The sequence below is a fragment of the Papaver somniferum genome, chromosome 1 (genome assembly GCF_003573695.1).
Source record: "Papaver somniferum cultivar HN1 chromosome 1, ASM357369v1, whole genome shotgun sequence".
NCBI classification, from domain to species: domain Eukaryota; kingdom Viridiplantae; phylum Streptophyta; class Magnoliopsida; order Ranunculales; family Papaveraceae; genus Papaver; species Papaver somniferum.
In genome coordinates this window covers 75,329,842-75,345,869 of record NC_039358.1, presented here as the reverse complement: position 1 = coordinate 75,345,869, position 16,028 = coordinate 75,329,842, and the positions used below count along the sequence as shown (strand labels likewise).

At 35.7% G+C, this 16,028-nt stretch overlaps 2 non-coding genes across 2 annotated transcripts; both read right to left on the bottom strand.

The window, feature by feature from the left end:
* Positions 1 to 5,146: 5,146 nt before the first annotated feature.
* TRNAR-UCU lies at positions 5,147 to 5,219 on the bottom strand. The gene has a single exon. It is a non-coding gene; the product is annotated as a tRNA-Arg (tRNA).
* Positions 5,220 to 13,723: 8,504 nt separating this feature from the next.
* Positions 13,724 to 13,796, bottom strand: TRNAR-UCU. Its single transcript has one exon. It is a non-coding gene; the product is annotated as a tRNA-Arg (tRNA).
* Between the last annotated feature and the right edge of the window lie 2,232 nt (positions 13,797 to 16,028).

The window sequence follows — 16,028 nt, the reverse complement described above, 5'->3', positions numbered from 1 at the left end:
AACTTGAATGTCCATTGGTTGATCCGACACAGTAAATAAGAACAAGTACCAAAAAAAGATACTGCAATAAGTAATTTAATTTAAAGCCTTTTATGATCTATTGGGAATTGGACATATCAGGATGAAAACATTACCCTTGTTTAGGGCATCCGTTAAGGTCCGGTTTCCAACAATTAGGCATGGGGAGGGGTGACGGTAGTCTGCGAGACTCTGCGCAGAGAGAGTCGGACAAACGATTTACACGTCACCATCGCTGCGAGCCTCCACCCAGGGTCGCAGGATTTTAAAATTTACCAACAAGATTTACAATTTTAAAACATGTTTGCAAAATTAATGAAGTCGCATATTCAGTCAATTTAAGATTGTGTTTTAGCTTAGAAGAGTTGAAAGCGGCTGTAGCAGCCAAGAAATCAACTTTGGCAACTTGTTTAACCCTGACTTGGAATACATGCAAGATCTAAAATTCTTCTTATGGCAAATAGTACAAGAGCAAGTAAATCATTAGATTAACTGCCTCAAAGCGACCAATAATAATACTAACTTTGATCCAATAATGTTGATTGATATCGATGGATTCCACTGATGTTCCTAGTCCCACTCTGCAGTCTGCACCTTCCCAGTGATTTAAAATTCAGAAAAGGTAAATACGTACGCTGGGGTCAGCATTTGGAAGGGTACTTTCATTTTCATTCTTTCATCCATTCATGGGTTGATCGATATAAATATTTCCATGTGAATAAAAAGGAGTTTACTTTCCAAAACTAACAGTCCCATACTGTTCTTGGATCTGAGCTGAGTGAGCACCTAACAAATCTTGAGAAGAAAGTGAACAAAAAGTACAGTATTTAATTTTGCTTCTAATGGAGAGTTTTAATGGACCCTGATTAGAAAGAAAGACAGATATCTACATTGTTATTGAGTAATGCATGAATGTCCTACAAAAATAATGGACCGGACCACCGACCACTGATGTGCACTGTACTCCTCCTTGACCGTTGCGTTGTCGAAATATCGCTTTCTTGGTACAGACGTATGGATTCAAACACGGTGTGTGGGTTCAACGACATATTTATTACGAGATCTATATTTTTATCCATTAAGAAGAGTTGTTGCAACATAATTTATCATGTTAAGTAACCCACTCATTCGTTTTGCATGATTTATAGCGCGTTTGATTACCAATAGTAGATGTGTTTCTGCTTCTCTAGAGGTAGAAGCCAAAAGCAAAATTATTTTGCTTCCCGAAAAATTAATTTTTCTCCTTCTAAAAGTCGTTCTGAAATTATATTGCCAAACTGATTTCTGACTTTTCAACTTCCAGAAGCCGAAAAGTGATTTCTCGGTGCATATTATTTAGACGTCTGTGGATCGCCAGTTTTACTAAATTGTGTTTTCGGTTGTACATGTCGAAAAAGATTCTCTGGTGAATGGTGACTGCATGAATAACTGCAATAAGACGCTCTAACAAGTGGTCGTACTAAAAGATGTGTTAAGTTGGAAAGGGAAAAAAATCCGAAAGGACATATCTGACATATTGAATATGGCAGAATCTGAATATGCCGGGGACTCTGGAGTAGCTTTTTCGTTTGGGTTATAGGACAAAATGCCCCAAAATCGACCCCCCAGGTTTGAAAATGCCCCGGACGTTAGGTAAGAAATCAAAATGCCCCATTCCGTTAGTTTTCAAATTTTGGTCAAAATTGGGGCATTTTCACTACCTTTGACCAGTCAAGTATAGTGTGATTTTTCATTTTTACCCTTCGCAAGAAAAAATACCCGACACGTACTGATATGGTTCTCTTAACACGTGGGCATCTATTTCAAGGACACGTGGTCAAGGACTGACACCTGTAGCAAACGTGTGTTTCGTACGTGTGCTATAGGTATTATCTTCATCTGTGTCGATTTTCAGCCACAGAAAGGAATCGAAAATTTTCCCAGATAGTTCAGAGAGCGATGGGGTTACAGGCGAGAGAGATTGAGAGATTGATAAACCGGAAGGACAAAGGGAACTGCAAATCGATAAGATAAATGAGAAGGAGTAGATAAGAGGCAGGTTTTCTCTTCCCGGTGACGAACAAGTAAGTTTTTTGTTCAGAAATTTGACGTTTTAGGGTTTGTGATTAACCATGTGATGAGTATCTTTCTACATTTGATCTGTTTGATTTGGTATATGCTTTACGATTTAGGGTTAGGGTTTGTGAAATTGGTTTGCGATTTAGGATATGTGATTATGATTTTTGATTTTTCGATTCAGGGAATGTGATTATGAAATTGGTTTGAGATGATGTTGTTATAATCTGAAGTTAGGGTTTGTGACGATTTGAGATTTAAACTGAGTTGGTGATGGCTGCAGGGTGAAAGGGTTGTTGATAAATTATGGATATGCAAAGCTAGTGGGTAGATTTCAGAAAGTACAAATTAGGGTTCATTTGTGTAGCCAATACAAATGAAAATTGTGTTGTAATTTGATTCAGGGAAAATGAAATTAGTGTAAACATTAGTATGATTACTGTAAACATTTCTGTTTTTGGTAATAATTTTTGGAATCATTACTGTAAAATTTGTAAGACAACTGCACCATCCTCCTCCACTGCAGTTGATGTTGGATCTAAAAGGAAGGTACCATCCACTTCTTCTACACCTTCTAGTGCCTGTTTTAACCAGATTTTTAATGGTACTGTTAACATTTCTAGCCAAACAATCAACGTTACTGAACCATCATCAAAAAGGGTTAGAAAGCCTAACTCCAAGTATCAACAATAGAAATGCAGGGTTCCTATTTTATGTCTTTCTATGTCTTTTTATGTCTTTTAGCATTTATAGACCTATGTCTTTTAATGGCAGACATACTACTAGTTAGTTTATGTTGAAAGTTTTAGCAGACTTTTATTTATGAATCTATGGGTTTAAAAAGTATGGACACAATCATGGTTTTATTTCTTAATTCAGCTCATTACATTGAGGAATACTTCCAATATGATAACATTACATTAACCTTTTCTGACATGAGTTTTGGTTGTGCTTTATCTTCTAATTGTGCACTTTATCTTTAGTTGTGCACAAATTTGACCTTTAATATTATCTAATTGTTTTTGTTTCTTCATAAAGATTGCATCAGAAACCCATTGGAAATCTTCACCTTCTAGGCATTTTAGGTAGCCAATACCATAATTCCATGATGTTTGAGCTATGTTTAAAATTCTCACCTTTGTTGAATTGCATTTGGGGTTGATACATCTAGTCTGTGACCAAGGACAATCAGAAAATTTGTGATCACCAACACAAGCTTTACAACCTCCATTGTACTGAGGTGCAATGGATTTAATTGCATCATCAAACCATTCGAAGTATGAACACATGGGATTAGAGCAAGAGAAGAATTTCTTCCCTGAATTAGCACCATCTTTGACCTTTAAAAGTTTACGAATACCATTACAAGGAACTAATTTACACCTTGTGTAGATCCAATGACAATCAATTGATTGATGATTTCTTTCATTGCACATCTCACATTCCCGGCTTGATGTAGCAGCCATTATGAAGAAAAAATTTTTTTTACTGATTTTTGGTTGGATCATCTTCACAATTTATAAGTCAGGGGAGACAAAAAAAATGACCGTTATTACAACGGTCGGAGTCTCACAACGGTCTGAAAATCTAGCTGTTGATTAGCTAGGATGTTCCACAATAGGATACCGTGGTCATTTAAAAAAAATCGGTAAAATGTAAAACCCAAAATCTATCGCCGTCCATTTTTGTAATCGACACGTGTCGCAATCTCAGTAAATGACGAAAATAGGACCCTAGATTTTCATCTTGGTGAACAGAAGGGTATAAATGTCAATCGATTTCCACGTGCGGGCCACATGCTTACGCATTTGACCACTTAACGCTCTGAAACGGAAAACATAACAGAATGGGACATTTTGATACGGTTTTGGGGCATTTTGATTTCTTGCCTAACGTCCGGGGCATTTTCAAACCTGGGGGGTCGATTTTGGGGCATTTTGTCCTTTAACCCTTTTCGTTTCTCATATGAACCAGAATCATACATAGTTTGATACACTATACGATTCAAAGATTTTCTTTAATCATTATCCTATATAGAATTATAGATCATTGTCGAGCCAACGTTTTACAGATGATAATTGATTTACGGAAAATGGGTCATTTGTCCAAATATTTTTAAAACATAGTTCAAATGGACGAGTAAAAATTAGTACGGGTGAAATGGACACTAAAAAAATAGTAAGGATAAAACTGGATTCATCCTGACTTAAACTTAAAAAATAGTAAGGATGAAACTGGATGCATCCTGATGTAAATTAAAAATAAGAAAAAGTATTTGAAAATGGGTAGGATGAAATTGTTTACATCCTGACTATTTTTACATTTTTGTCCATTTAAACAGTATCAAAATCTCCAGGAATTGTTGATTTTAGTCTTTTTAACCAATTTTGTGTTTGTTTTAGGAGTCTCACGAAACCAGTGGAGGACCCTCCTTGAAGACAGTCAAAAGGTTTACAAAAAAATGTAAATCCTGCTTTTAGCTTGTCAAAGCTTCTCCTTCCGGGTTGTGCATATGCGATGTTTTACACTTTTCTGTAATCTTATCCTGCGGGAATTTTTTTTGACAAGTAGACATCGAGCCATTATATATATGCAAATAAACTGTCGTTATAATCAAATACTAATAAGGTACTTTACTAAATTAGCAGTATATTATATATGGGTTGCCGTGGTAGACTGGACAGCTTATGGTGACATGTGAGCTAATTTGTTGTTTGTGTTTAACAATCGTTGACAACAAACTTCTAGTGAGGTCACATATATTTGAGGTCCTACTATGATCATGCTTATGACTCAAGTTAAACAATTAGTTAATTAGAACGTAAATTTCTTAAAAGTAACTCTGCAACAAATTATTTAGAATGGAATTATATATCAGTAACATCCCTCGTGCTGCTTTTACTGTTTAGGACCTTTATTTAGGTCACCTCTAGACCCTAGATGGACTCGACTAATCAATTGTGACACACTAGACAGCTCATTGTCGTTTAACTAGCACGCATTATACTTAAAAAAAGAAAATTAGTTGCCAGATTGAACTCTGTAAACAGGTTTGACGGATGCCAAAAAAGTGCACACCCGGTGGGACTCGAACCCACAATCGCCTGATTAGAAGTCAGACGCCTTATCCATTAGGCCACGGGTGCTGTTTGCTCTAAACAGTTTTAATGGCATTTATTATACGTTTTATGTCAGTGTAAATTTATTTAAGCGTCATTCGACTCATCTAGATAGAAATTTCTTTTACGTATTAGCATAAACCTTATTAACAACGGGTTCTGGCTTTATCAGTGCAATAGTCGCCTCTAACAAGGAAATTTCCTTGTTTTTCAAAGAGCCATTTACAAATATAAACCTCTTGTGATTTCCGATTTCAAATATCTACCCGTCTTGATATCGGTGTAGTCTCACTTTCTCTTTTTTTTTTTTCTTTTGAATACAGTTGGATGCTAGGTGGTAGCTATTTTATCTCATTTATCCCTGAACTATATCTTTTTCACGGTAAAGGTAAACGATTCGACAGTTCTGAAAAGAGTGTATTGATTTTGGACTAAGCTCGACGAACCTGAAAACGGTGTAACGATCATGAATCGAGTTCGACAAACCTGAAAACTATCGATTCCTCACCAACCAAAAAACCTAAAACACTTGGGAATAATGAATCTTTTTGGGAAACGATATAAGGAACCTGAAAATGGTGAAACGAAGTTGAATCAAGATCGACGGGCCTGAAAAATGGCGTGGAAGGTCAACATGGGAACGAATAAAGGTAAATAAGTAAATTGTTAGGTGCTTAACCAAGATTGATGAAAGTTTGAACAAATCAATATTTGTAAACCGGGTTCTTCAACAAACTTATATTACGAAATAATCCTTTTCCAAAATAGAGTTTCTAGAAAAATGATTACCAGACATGATTAATCTTATCTTAACCTAAAAATAAAGAAACAAAAGTTGGCATTGTGAGTTCCCTTCGTGCCACCCTGACGAGTTTGCCAATAGCCTTATATGAGAATTCCAAATTAGAGCAATTTCTGCAGCAGAAATTTTTTCAATAAAAATGATAAAGAAGACATCGGAAAAGATTTCATTTTTACATAATCTATCTTGAAAATCTAAACTCTCGTGACCTCTGAGATTAATAGGGTAAGGTCATGTTAATGAGTCAATATCCTAAATTTTTTAGCCAATTTACTGCAACTTGATTTTCCTTCATGGGAGTAAAGATGAAACCCGAAAAGTTATCGCATTGCCACAACAACAGACGTGCTTCCTTTAGAATTGATTGATTTTACCAGGGTGTTGTGCTTGGTTTTCCTTGAGTATAGTCTACTACCTTTTTGCAATTTTCTTCTAATAAAAAAGAAAATGGATATTTTTTACGAGTTGCCCGTACAACTTCCTATAACATGGCTAAAGCTTTGGTTCTTTAGGATTGGTAGCTATGATAGCTTAGCTTATGCTCTAGTTCATTGACATTCCCCAGTAAAATTTCTCACCATATATTGGTCAATATCCAACACTCAACAAAGTAGAAATCCAAAATAGCATCGAAAATAAAAAGAATTTGTTCCTCAGATGGTGATTTGCAAGTGACAAAATATTTTAGTTGTTAGTTGAGTTATAGGTGGATTCTAAAAGTTTAAATTTCCTTGAATTGCAGGACCAGTTTGCAGACTACTACGAGCTTCGTATTAATTTCCTTTTTGATGGAAATGTTAATATTATTAGATTAAATGATAGCAGACATTGGAGGAAGTACTCTAACTGATTTAGGAAGAAAAATTCAAAAAATAGATATCTAGCATACTTAGGAACGTTATATTACATAAGGCAAAGTCTTAATTAACAAATCCATAATTAAAACATCCTTGCTTTTGTATGAGTGGTGATGCAGTGTCAATAGCCTATTTGCATAGCTAGGCCTGTCAATGGATATCGATTTTCCGTTAGCCGATACCGATAATCCGTTAGACGTTATCGCTATCGTCCGACATAGAGGTAAACGGATATCCGGTACCGATAAGTTAACGGATAATCCCTTCTTAACGTAACGGTAGTGGAACCGTGCATTTCCGTTAGGTTTAGTTCCGTTATCCGCTAACGTGCGTATTGCGCGTGTAAATTTTTTCACTTGTGTTGTGTTTGTGTATCGTCGAAACTCGAATGAATTCAGTTCATTCTCTTCTTCTTCACTTCAGTTTCAACAGAGAGAAAAAGAGAGAAATCATCGTTTTCTCTATAGAAATCTTGTGTGAGTGTGATTAGTGATTCGAAATTAGTGTTTTCTTCTTCAATTTCCTGTGAGTTTAATTTCAATCTTACTCAGTTTTTCAATTTAGGAATTAGGGTTTCTGAAATTAGGGTTCATAATTTCAAAATTGTGAAATTAATCATGTCCCAAAGCGAAAGAGGAGCATCAAACCATGTTGGGTCTTCACAGAATCTCTCACTGTCAGTTGCATCACATTTACCTGCTGCTGCATCCAACCAAGTTGAAGGTTCTGAAATTAATTCAACACCTGCTTCTGTTACACCTGCAATTCGTCCTAGAGAAGAAGATGTAGAAGTAGATGAAGACACAGTTATAGCTGAACAGAAGAAAAAACTGTCCTCAGTAAGGTCTGATGTGTGGGTTGATTTTGATAGGAAAATTGGAAAGAAGATAGTAAAAGGGAAGGATGTTGGGATACTTATGGCTGAATGCAAGCATTGTCATAAAAAGATACCTGCTCCCAGTAAACAAGGAAATAGCCGCTTGCATTACCATGCTAGAATCTGCATGGAAAATCCTGAGAATCAGAAAGGACAAAGGAAGATCACTTCTGTCAAAACAGGTAATGCTCAAACCAAGTTAGCTAATTGGAAGTATGATGTTGTTGCTACTAGGATACTAGTTGCCAAAATGATTGCTAAACATAGTTATCCAATCATTATAGTTGAGCATCCTTATTTTAGAGAGTTTGTTAAGTATCTAAATCCTACTGCTAAGCTTTACACTAGGAATACAGTTAGGGAAGACATCATGAGACTAACAACTGAGTTCAAACTGCAATTACAAGAACAATTTGACAATATTACATCTAAATGTAGTTTAACAACAAATATGTGGTCATGTAAGCATACAAAGGATGGTTATTGTTGTGTGACACTGCATTTCATAGATGATGAGTGGAAACTGGTTAAGAAAACACTAGCATATACTTTAGTGCCATCACCACACACTGGAGAAGTTTTAGCATCTGTAGTGAAAAAAGTGTGTCTAGATTGGAACATAGACAATAAACTTTTTGCTGTAGCTGCTGACAATGCTAGATCCAACAATGTTATGATGGAAAATCTGAAAAAATGGCTTGATAGCAAAGAAAGTTTAGTTCTTAATGGGGATATGTTCCAAATGAGGTGTAGTAATCATGTATTTCACTTGATTGTTGGGTGGGGAATGAGAGTAGCTGCTCCATTTACAGATGCAGTTAGAGAGTGTGTAAAATATGTCAAGTCAAGTCAGGCTAGAAACAGAGATTTGAATGTGCAATGGCCCAAGTTAAGCTTCCTGCTTCAAGGTCTGTGGGTTTAGATGTGGATACCATGTGGAACTCCACCTTTAAGATGCTAAAGGATGCAATTTTTTTGAGACAAGCTTTTGTTAGGCTAGCTGATTTAGATAATGACTTCAAGATACTACCATCTTCTCAGGAGTGGCAACAAGGAATACATATATCTGAATGTTTGGAATTGTTTGATGTCATTTCAACCAAATTAGCTGGGATTAAGTATCCCACAGCAAATTTGTATTATAACAGTGTGCAAGAGGTTAATAGATGCATTAATATATGGGAATCAAGTGAGCATGAGTACATCAGAGACATGGACAAGAATATGAGGATGAAATTTGATTGCTACTGGAAAGAAAGTAATACTTTGATGGGCATTGGTGTTGTTTTAGATCCTAGGTATAAGGCTAGATGGGTGGAGTTTGTTATGAAAAGAGTGTATGGTGCCAATCAATATCAAAGTCACTATAAAAATTTTGATCTTGCACTCAATGCTCTTTACTGTGCTTATGAAACAAACACCACAGTTCCAGATTATTATGATAGTGGAATGAGTTCAGCTGGAATGGAGATCTCTGCAGCTACAACATCATCATATGAATTTGGTTATGAAGATTTTATTATGGAAAACAATGTCTTTGAGGTTCAGAAGTCAGAACTGGAGACTTACTTAGCAGAACCAGTTCTTCCTAAAGGCACAGCCACTGAAGAAATGAGGTTTGATATCTTAAGCTGGTGGAAGAATCATGCTCCAAAGTACCCAACTCTCTCAAGGATTGCAAGAGATGTTTTGGAAGTTCCAGTGACAAGTGTAGCTTCAGAATCTATGTTTAGTATTGGTGGCAGGGTTCTCACATCTCACAGGAGTTCATTAGCTCCAGAACTTGTTGAAGCATTGCTTTGTTTGGGTGATTGGCTGCCAGATATCACTGTCAGTGACAGTGATAGTTGTGTTACTGGTAAGTTTCCTTACATCTTAATCTTTTATTTGCAATGTATATGCTTATTGCACTGACAATGACACTTCCAGCTTAAAATGTCTAACACTTTTGATTTTCCTTTCAAAATGGAGAAGTTCAGGACTAAGGAGCAAGGTGGAAGGAATGCACTTGCAGTTGCAGATACAGTTGGCACTTGGCACTGGCAGTGGAGAATATGGAGCTGGAGTCTAGAGGAGGAATGCATTTGCAGTTGTTGGCTTGTTGCAGCAAATGGAGATGGAGTCATGGAGATGTCTTTTCCTTTTCAAAAAACATGATTTTTTCTTTTGCCAGAAGCCTAGAACATCTGAATATTTGTATGTCTGTTTTTGTGTGTGTGTGGCATGGATTTAGAACCTGTTTTGTTGGATTTAATAGCTGATATGTGTTTTTAGCCTATTTTCTGTTTGTATCGGATGGTAACGGATAAATATCCTCTATCCGGTAAATCCAACGTAACGGCAACGTTTTTGATTTTCCTATTTCCGCCGGAACTTAACGGATAACAGATATCCTATAATTTTTAATGGCAGCGGCAGCGGAAGAGACAATATCCGTTACGTTAACATCCATTGACAGCCCTATGCATAGCTATCCAAAAGTTACTTTTTGACTTTTGAAAGCAAAAAAGTCAGAAATTAGTTTGGGTACATAATTTCAGAATGACTTCTAAAAGCAATAAAAAATAACTTTTTGTGAAGCAAATATAATTTGCTTTTGACTTTTGCTTCTGACTTTTGTTTCTGGTATCCAAACAAGTTTTAAGATATTTCCATAAAATGAAGAAAAAAAAGAAATGATTTCTTGTGAGGTGTTTAATCTCCGGAAGTTTTTCCAAAACAAAAAAATCGCTTCTTATAAATAGTCTTCAGTGTTAAGACGTTAATCACACTTATATCATGACTCGAGTTAAGTTAACTAATAAAATTAAGACGATGAAAATCTTATATGTATACTATCCATACAAGATTGAACCAATTTTTCTTTAGAGTTCAAACGACATTGAATTTGAACCCCATATTTTGATGATATGTTCTTCTTATTAAATTATAGATTCCTACAAAAAAATGAGCACAATCCGAGACGTATAACACCATCATGTACCACTTTGAACATCAATCGTTGAAAATTAACGGTCGAAATTTCAGTCGGTAGATGGTAAGGTTTGGTATATCGAATTGTACTCATTTTTTGTAGGAATCTAGAGTTTAATAGGAGAAACATTTCATTAAAATATTGAGTTCAGATTAATTGCCATTTGGACTTTATAAAAAATTTGATTTAAACTTGTACGAATATTAATTGCACATATAATATCGTCTATGAATCCTCCCTCTTAAATTATTACGCAATTATTGAGAGCCTTCGGCACAAGTCATTCCCTCCCCTCGGGGCTCTATCATTCATCGTCGATTTAAGCTCATTGTCAAATGGCTCAAATCTAGCAAAATGAAAAGATTCAAAAGAAAAAGAAAGAAAACGATGATTAATCAAAATGATGTCAAATGGCTCAAATCTATCATTTCTCACTCATACATTCTATGAAGAGAAAGCAGGGTGAAGGTGGATGGCTATCTCTTAAAGTGGACACGTCTAAAGCCTTTGACAGTCTAGAATGGTGTTTCATTTTAAAAGTTATATGAGAAGTTTTAGTTTTAGTGAAGAATAGACTTAACTTATTCAACAATGCATCAGTACTACATCACTTTCTGTACTTATTAATGGTTCACCTTTCTCATAATTTAATCCTTCAAGAGGTATTAGACAAGGAGATCCCTTATCTCTTTAGCTCTTCATTTGGCTATGAAATGGTTTTCTAGTAGCTCATAACACTAAAGAGATGCCAGGAATCAAAGCCGCAAGAGGAGCTCCTCCTGTTAATCATTTTCTTTTTGCAGATGACTATCTAATCTTTGCTCATACTAATTTAACCAGTGTGACTAATCTTTTACAGGTTATTGAAGACTTTAGTTCACAATCTGGTCAAGTCATAAACTTTGACAAATAATCTTTCATCTTATTTAACAGTAATTTGGATCCTTCTATATGTGACTCTCTCAGTCATATACTTGGAGTAAAGAACATGGACCGCAAGGAGAAATATTTGGGTTCACCACTTTTTATTGGTAAATCCAAAGTTAAATCTTTTGAAGAAATTAATGTTTCTTTTTAAAGGAGACTTGCAAATTGGCAGGTGGAACTATGTGTCGGGCTGGAAGAGGTATTATGGTTAAAGTTGTTCTTAGTGTTGTACCATAATACCAAACGAGTACTTTCAAGATTCCAAAAAATAACTAATTAAGAATCTAGACACTCTGCAAAGGAAATTTTTCTGAGACCACAAAGCAAATAGAGGTAACAATCCGATCCCATGGCTGAATTTATGCATTCTAAAAGAGTTTGGAGGTTTAGCTTTTAGAGACTTAGAGATGCTGAATCGTGGCCTTCTTACCAAAATGGCTTAAAGAATTTGTACACAATCTAGTCTATTGTGTGTTAAATTGTTAAAAGTCGAATACTTCAAAAATGAATATTTTCCTCGTATTTAATCAGACAAAGATAACTCCTCATGGATTTGGAAAGGTATTGAAGTTGGTCTTAGGGTTCTACAAAAGAATTACTGTTTGGAGGTCAATAATGGTAATAAGACTCGAATATGATATGATGATTGGATCGTAAATTTATATTACGAGCATATTCCTTCTTGTGCAAGTCATTAAATTTACGTGCATGTTAAGGAGCTTATAATTCCTAATACTTCTGAATGGAATACCAGTCTTCTCCAAATCCTTTTTACTCCTGAAGTGGTGGAGAAAATTACAAGAATGCAGATAAATAATGAAGAAGAAGATGTCACCAGGTGGCGTTGTACAAAAGATGGTCAATTCTTGAAAGTGCTTATAATAAATTAGTTGAAAGCAGAGTTCTTCATCAGCAAAACTCTAAATACAGTTCCTAAGGAGGTAATATCTTTGGAAAATGAAGTTACCTCATCGAATAAAACTTTTCATATGAAAATGCCTCAAAGATATAGTTCAGACTAGAGTCAAGGATGCTCAATTCAACAACTCTACCGAAACGCATTATAGCATCTGCAATCACCCTGAGGAATCTCTCTTCCACCTTCTTCTAAAATGTAATCATGCCAGAACAGTTTGGAGATGCTTTAACATTAACATTGATCAAGTAGCTAATAATGTTGAGAGCATAATGGAGTGGGTTATTTCTTGGTTTGAGGCAAACCAAGTGAATGGTTTAGAGGATCAAAATTATTGGAAGATGTCGCTGATGGTGAGATGCTGGATCATATGGAAGGAGAGATGCGAATGCATCTTCCAGGATATATCTCTAAACCCTTTGTCAATTGTGTCTAGATTCAAATTTCATTTGCATAATTTTTCACTCTCTTTTCAGAATATTGAAGCTGAATTGCATCCAACGATTATAGAAGAACAATGCCCACCTAATATTTCAAAATTATATGCAGATGCCTCATTTGATCATCTAACCAACATTGTTGGCACCAGTATGGTGCTTTGCCCTATGCAGGTACCTATAATGGCATTAAAGGATCTTATGCAGACAGAGTGATCGACCCTGAAACTGGTCAATGCATGGCTATCTTAGAGGCTATAAGTTGGATCAAGGCTCAAAACATTAAGGAGATTCATCTTAAAGTTGATGTCGAAATAGATGTGAAGTCTGTCAACTCTGGTAATGCACTTGTCAGATGTGAGAATCATCATTTTATTACAAGCATTAAAACATTCATTTCCTCTTTCAGTTTTGTAAAATATCCCATGTTAAAAGGGATATGAATAATATAGCTGATTGTATTTCTAAGAGAGTTAGAACGCATAAACTCTTGCTAGAAGAATACATGGATTACTCTCCATGGATCAACTCTGTTATCCAACGACATACAATGCCAGAAATTAATTACTTTCGTATAAAAAAAAATAATAAAAAAAAAGAAATAGTACGCAACTATTAATAAAAACATGCTTCAAAAGAAAAAGAAAAAAAAATTAATGACCCAAGCACAAGTCATTCCCTCCCCTTCATCGTCGATTTAAGTTCAGTGCTAACAAAATGAAAATGAGAAGAAATAAAATGCACACCCGGTGGGCGTTGAACCCACAATCGCCTGATTAGAAGTCAGACGCCTTATCCATTAGGCCACGGGTGCTGTTTGATGGCAACAAATTTAACAACTGCCAATCTAATTCTTCAATGGTTAATTGATACACGTAACACCACCTAACACCATCTCAATACCAAAACTGTGAACTGGCTGGAAATCACTATGAGTAGTGTGCTTAACGGTTCCCCGCGAAACTATTGACCGCAAAACAACTTTTACTCCTAATTTCATGCAAAGAGTAAAAGCTTAGCTGAAACACTGAAACTAAAATAATTGTTTGGCATATAATTCTTTCTTTTTGTCTCTATATATGCAATCCTACTACTAGCCCCATTTTTGTTTTCCTCCGTTGCGACAAAACGCTTATGAGCTGAACCATTAACAGAAACTTCAAATTTCACACCTTCATAGCAACAAGAGAAGAAGAGCTTGTTGATAGTTAAATTAAATTTTACATCTAAAACTTCCCCTCAAAATAAATAGCTAATTTGCATTTTCCCTTTTAGAAATTAATAATAGGTGAAACTTCCTTTTCTGTTAACTTTGCCGTTACCATCCATCCAATAACTTTGCCGTTACCATCCATCCAAATAATCACGTGCAGTTGACATGTACGTCCCATAAATCAAAATTCATGATAATAATTTCACGAATGGTGATCCATTTGAAACCTAAATCTTCATATTTTTTCACATGGTGAAAGACCTAAAGTTGCAGGTATCTCGGTGACGATAGATATAAAAAAATTGCACTTATCAATTTCTTTCCACCACATCATAATCGCGAAATAGAATTTCCTTTTCTATATCGTGAAATTTGTGGTAATTGAATATTTGTCCCTATTTTTGATGGACTATACAAATATCCTTATCATGCAATAAATATGTCCCTCCCCTTTCATAAGCCCATGAGGGATCCATTAGCATTTTTGCTTTTTCCGAATTCACCCCTAGAAACTGATAAGGTTTCAGAGAAGATCGTTTCATTATTTTCATTTTTCATATCTGTACTTCCTCTTTGATGCTCTCCAGTTAAAATCAACCGAACGCACCGCCGTCAACTTCATCCTTGCAACCATCATCACCACGATCTCTATCTCCGCCACCATAACCAACACCATCACCCCCGTGTTTATAGCCACCATTTAGATTTGAGATTAAAATCAATCGAAAGTATTTCAATTTCAGATCTGAAATTTGTGAAAACTAATTTTACGATTTCGAAAATCTTAATTTTTATTGTGGATTCATAGGGTCCGTAGTGGTGGAGGTTGGTGTTTTTCGTGATGTATTCGTGGTGGTAGCTGGATCCATATCGCGTTTGGTTAATTAAATGTGATGATAATATTGAATCTGTATCGTTAACTGAAATAGGAGAAAATTTTAATCATAATCTTCCATTTAGTTCTTCAAAGTCAGGAATGATTAATAATTTCATTTCTCATAAAAATTGCTTGAGTATCCTGTTCGTACCAATTCTATCAACCTATTCATCAAGTATGTTTCTTATTACATTTGACGATGAAGAAATTGACGGTAGAATGATAGTGGTTTAATTGTGATTATAAATTTTGGGGCTTTTGCATATGATTAAATTATTATTTTTCTAAAAATATGATTATGGTTCTGGATGTTTATGGTGATGTTGGTGGTGGAGTTTGACTGTGATCTTGGTGGAGATTGGGTGTGATTTTGGTTGCATTTGTTGATGATGTTCCAGGTATAGTAATTGTCCTTTCACTAAACCTACTTACTGCAGTTTTTACGGGATCAACTACTGTTGTTGATCCAACTTATGGGATCAAGTGCTACTGTTGACCCAATTTTTTATGGGATCAACTCCTGTTGTTGACCCAATTTTTCATGGGATCAACTACTGTTGTTGATCCTTTCAACTCCTATTGTTGACAATATTTCCTTGGATAAGTATAATCATGCTTATAGTTGAAATCATGTAATTTTCTTCCAATGTTGAACTTGTGGTGCAATGGTATCATGACTGACTCCATGTCAGATGATGCGTGTTCGACTTACGCCAAGTTCACTCCATTTACATGGATCAACTTCTACAGTTGATCCTTTTTTTTTTGGATCAACTACTGTTGTTGATCCCCCAAATGGATCAACTTCTAATGTTGATCCTTTTTTTTTTGGATCAACTACTGTTGTTGATATAAAAATATCTAAACCGGCGGCAGTGACGGCGGCGATGGCGACGACGACGGCAGTGGTGGTGCGGCAGACTAGTGGTGGTGGCGGACTAGTGGTGTGACGGAGT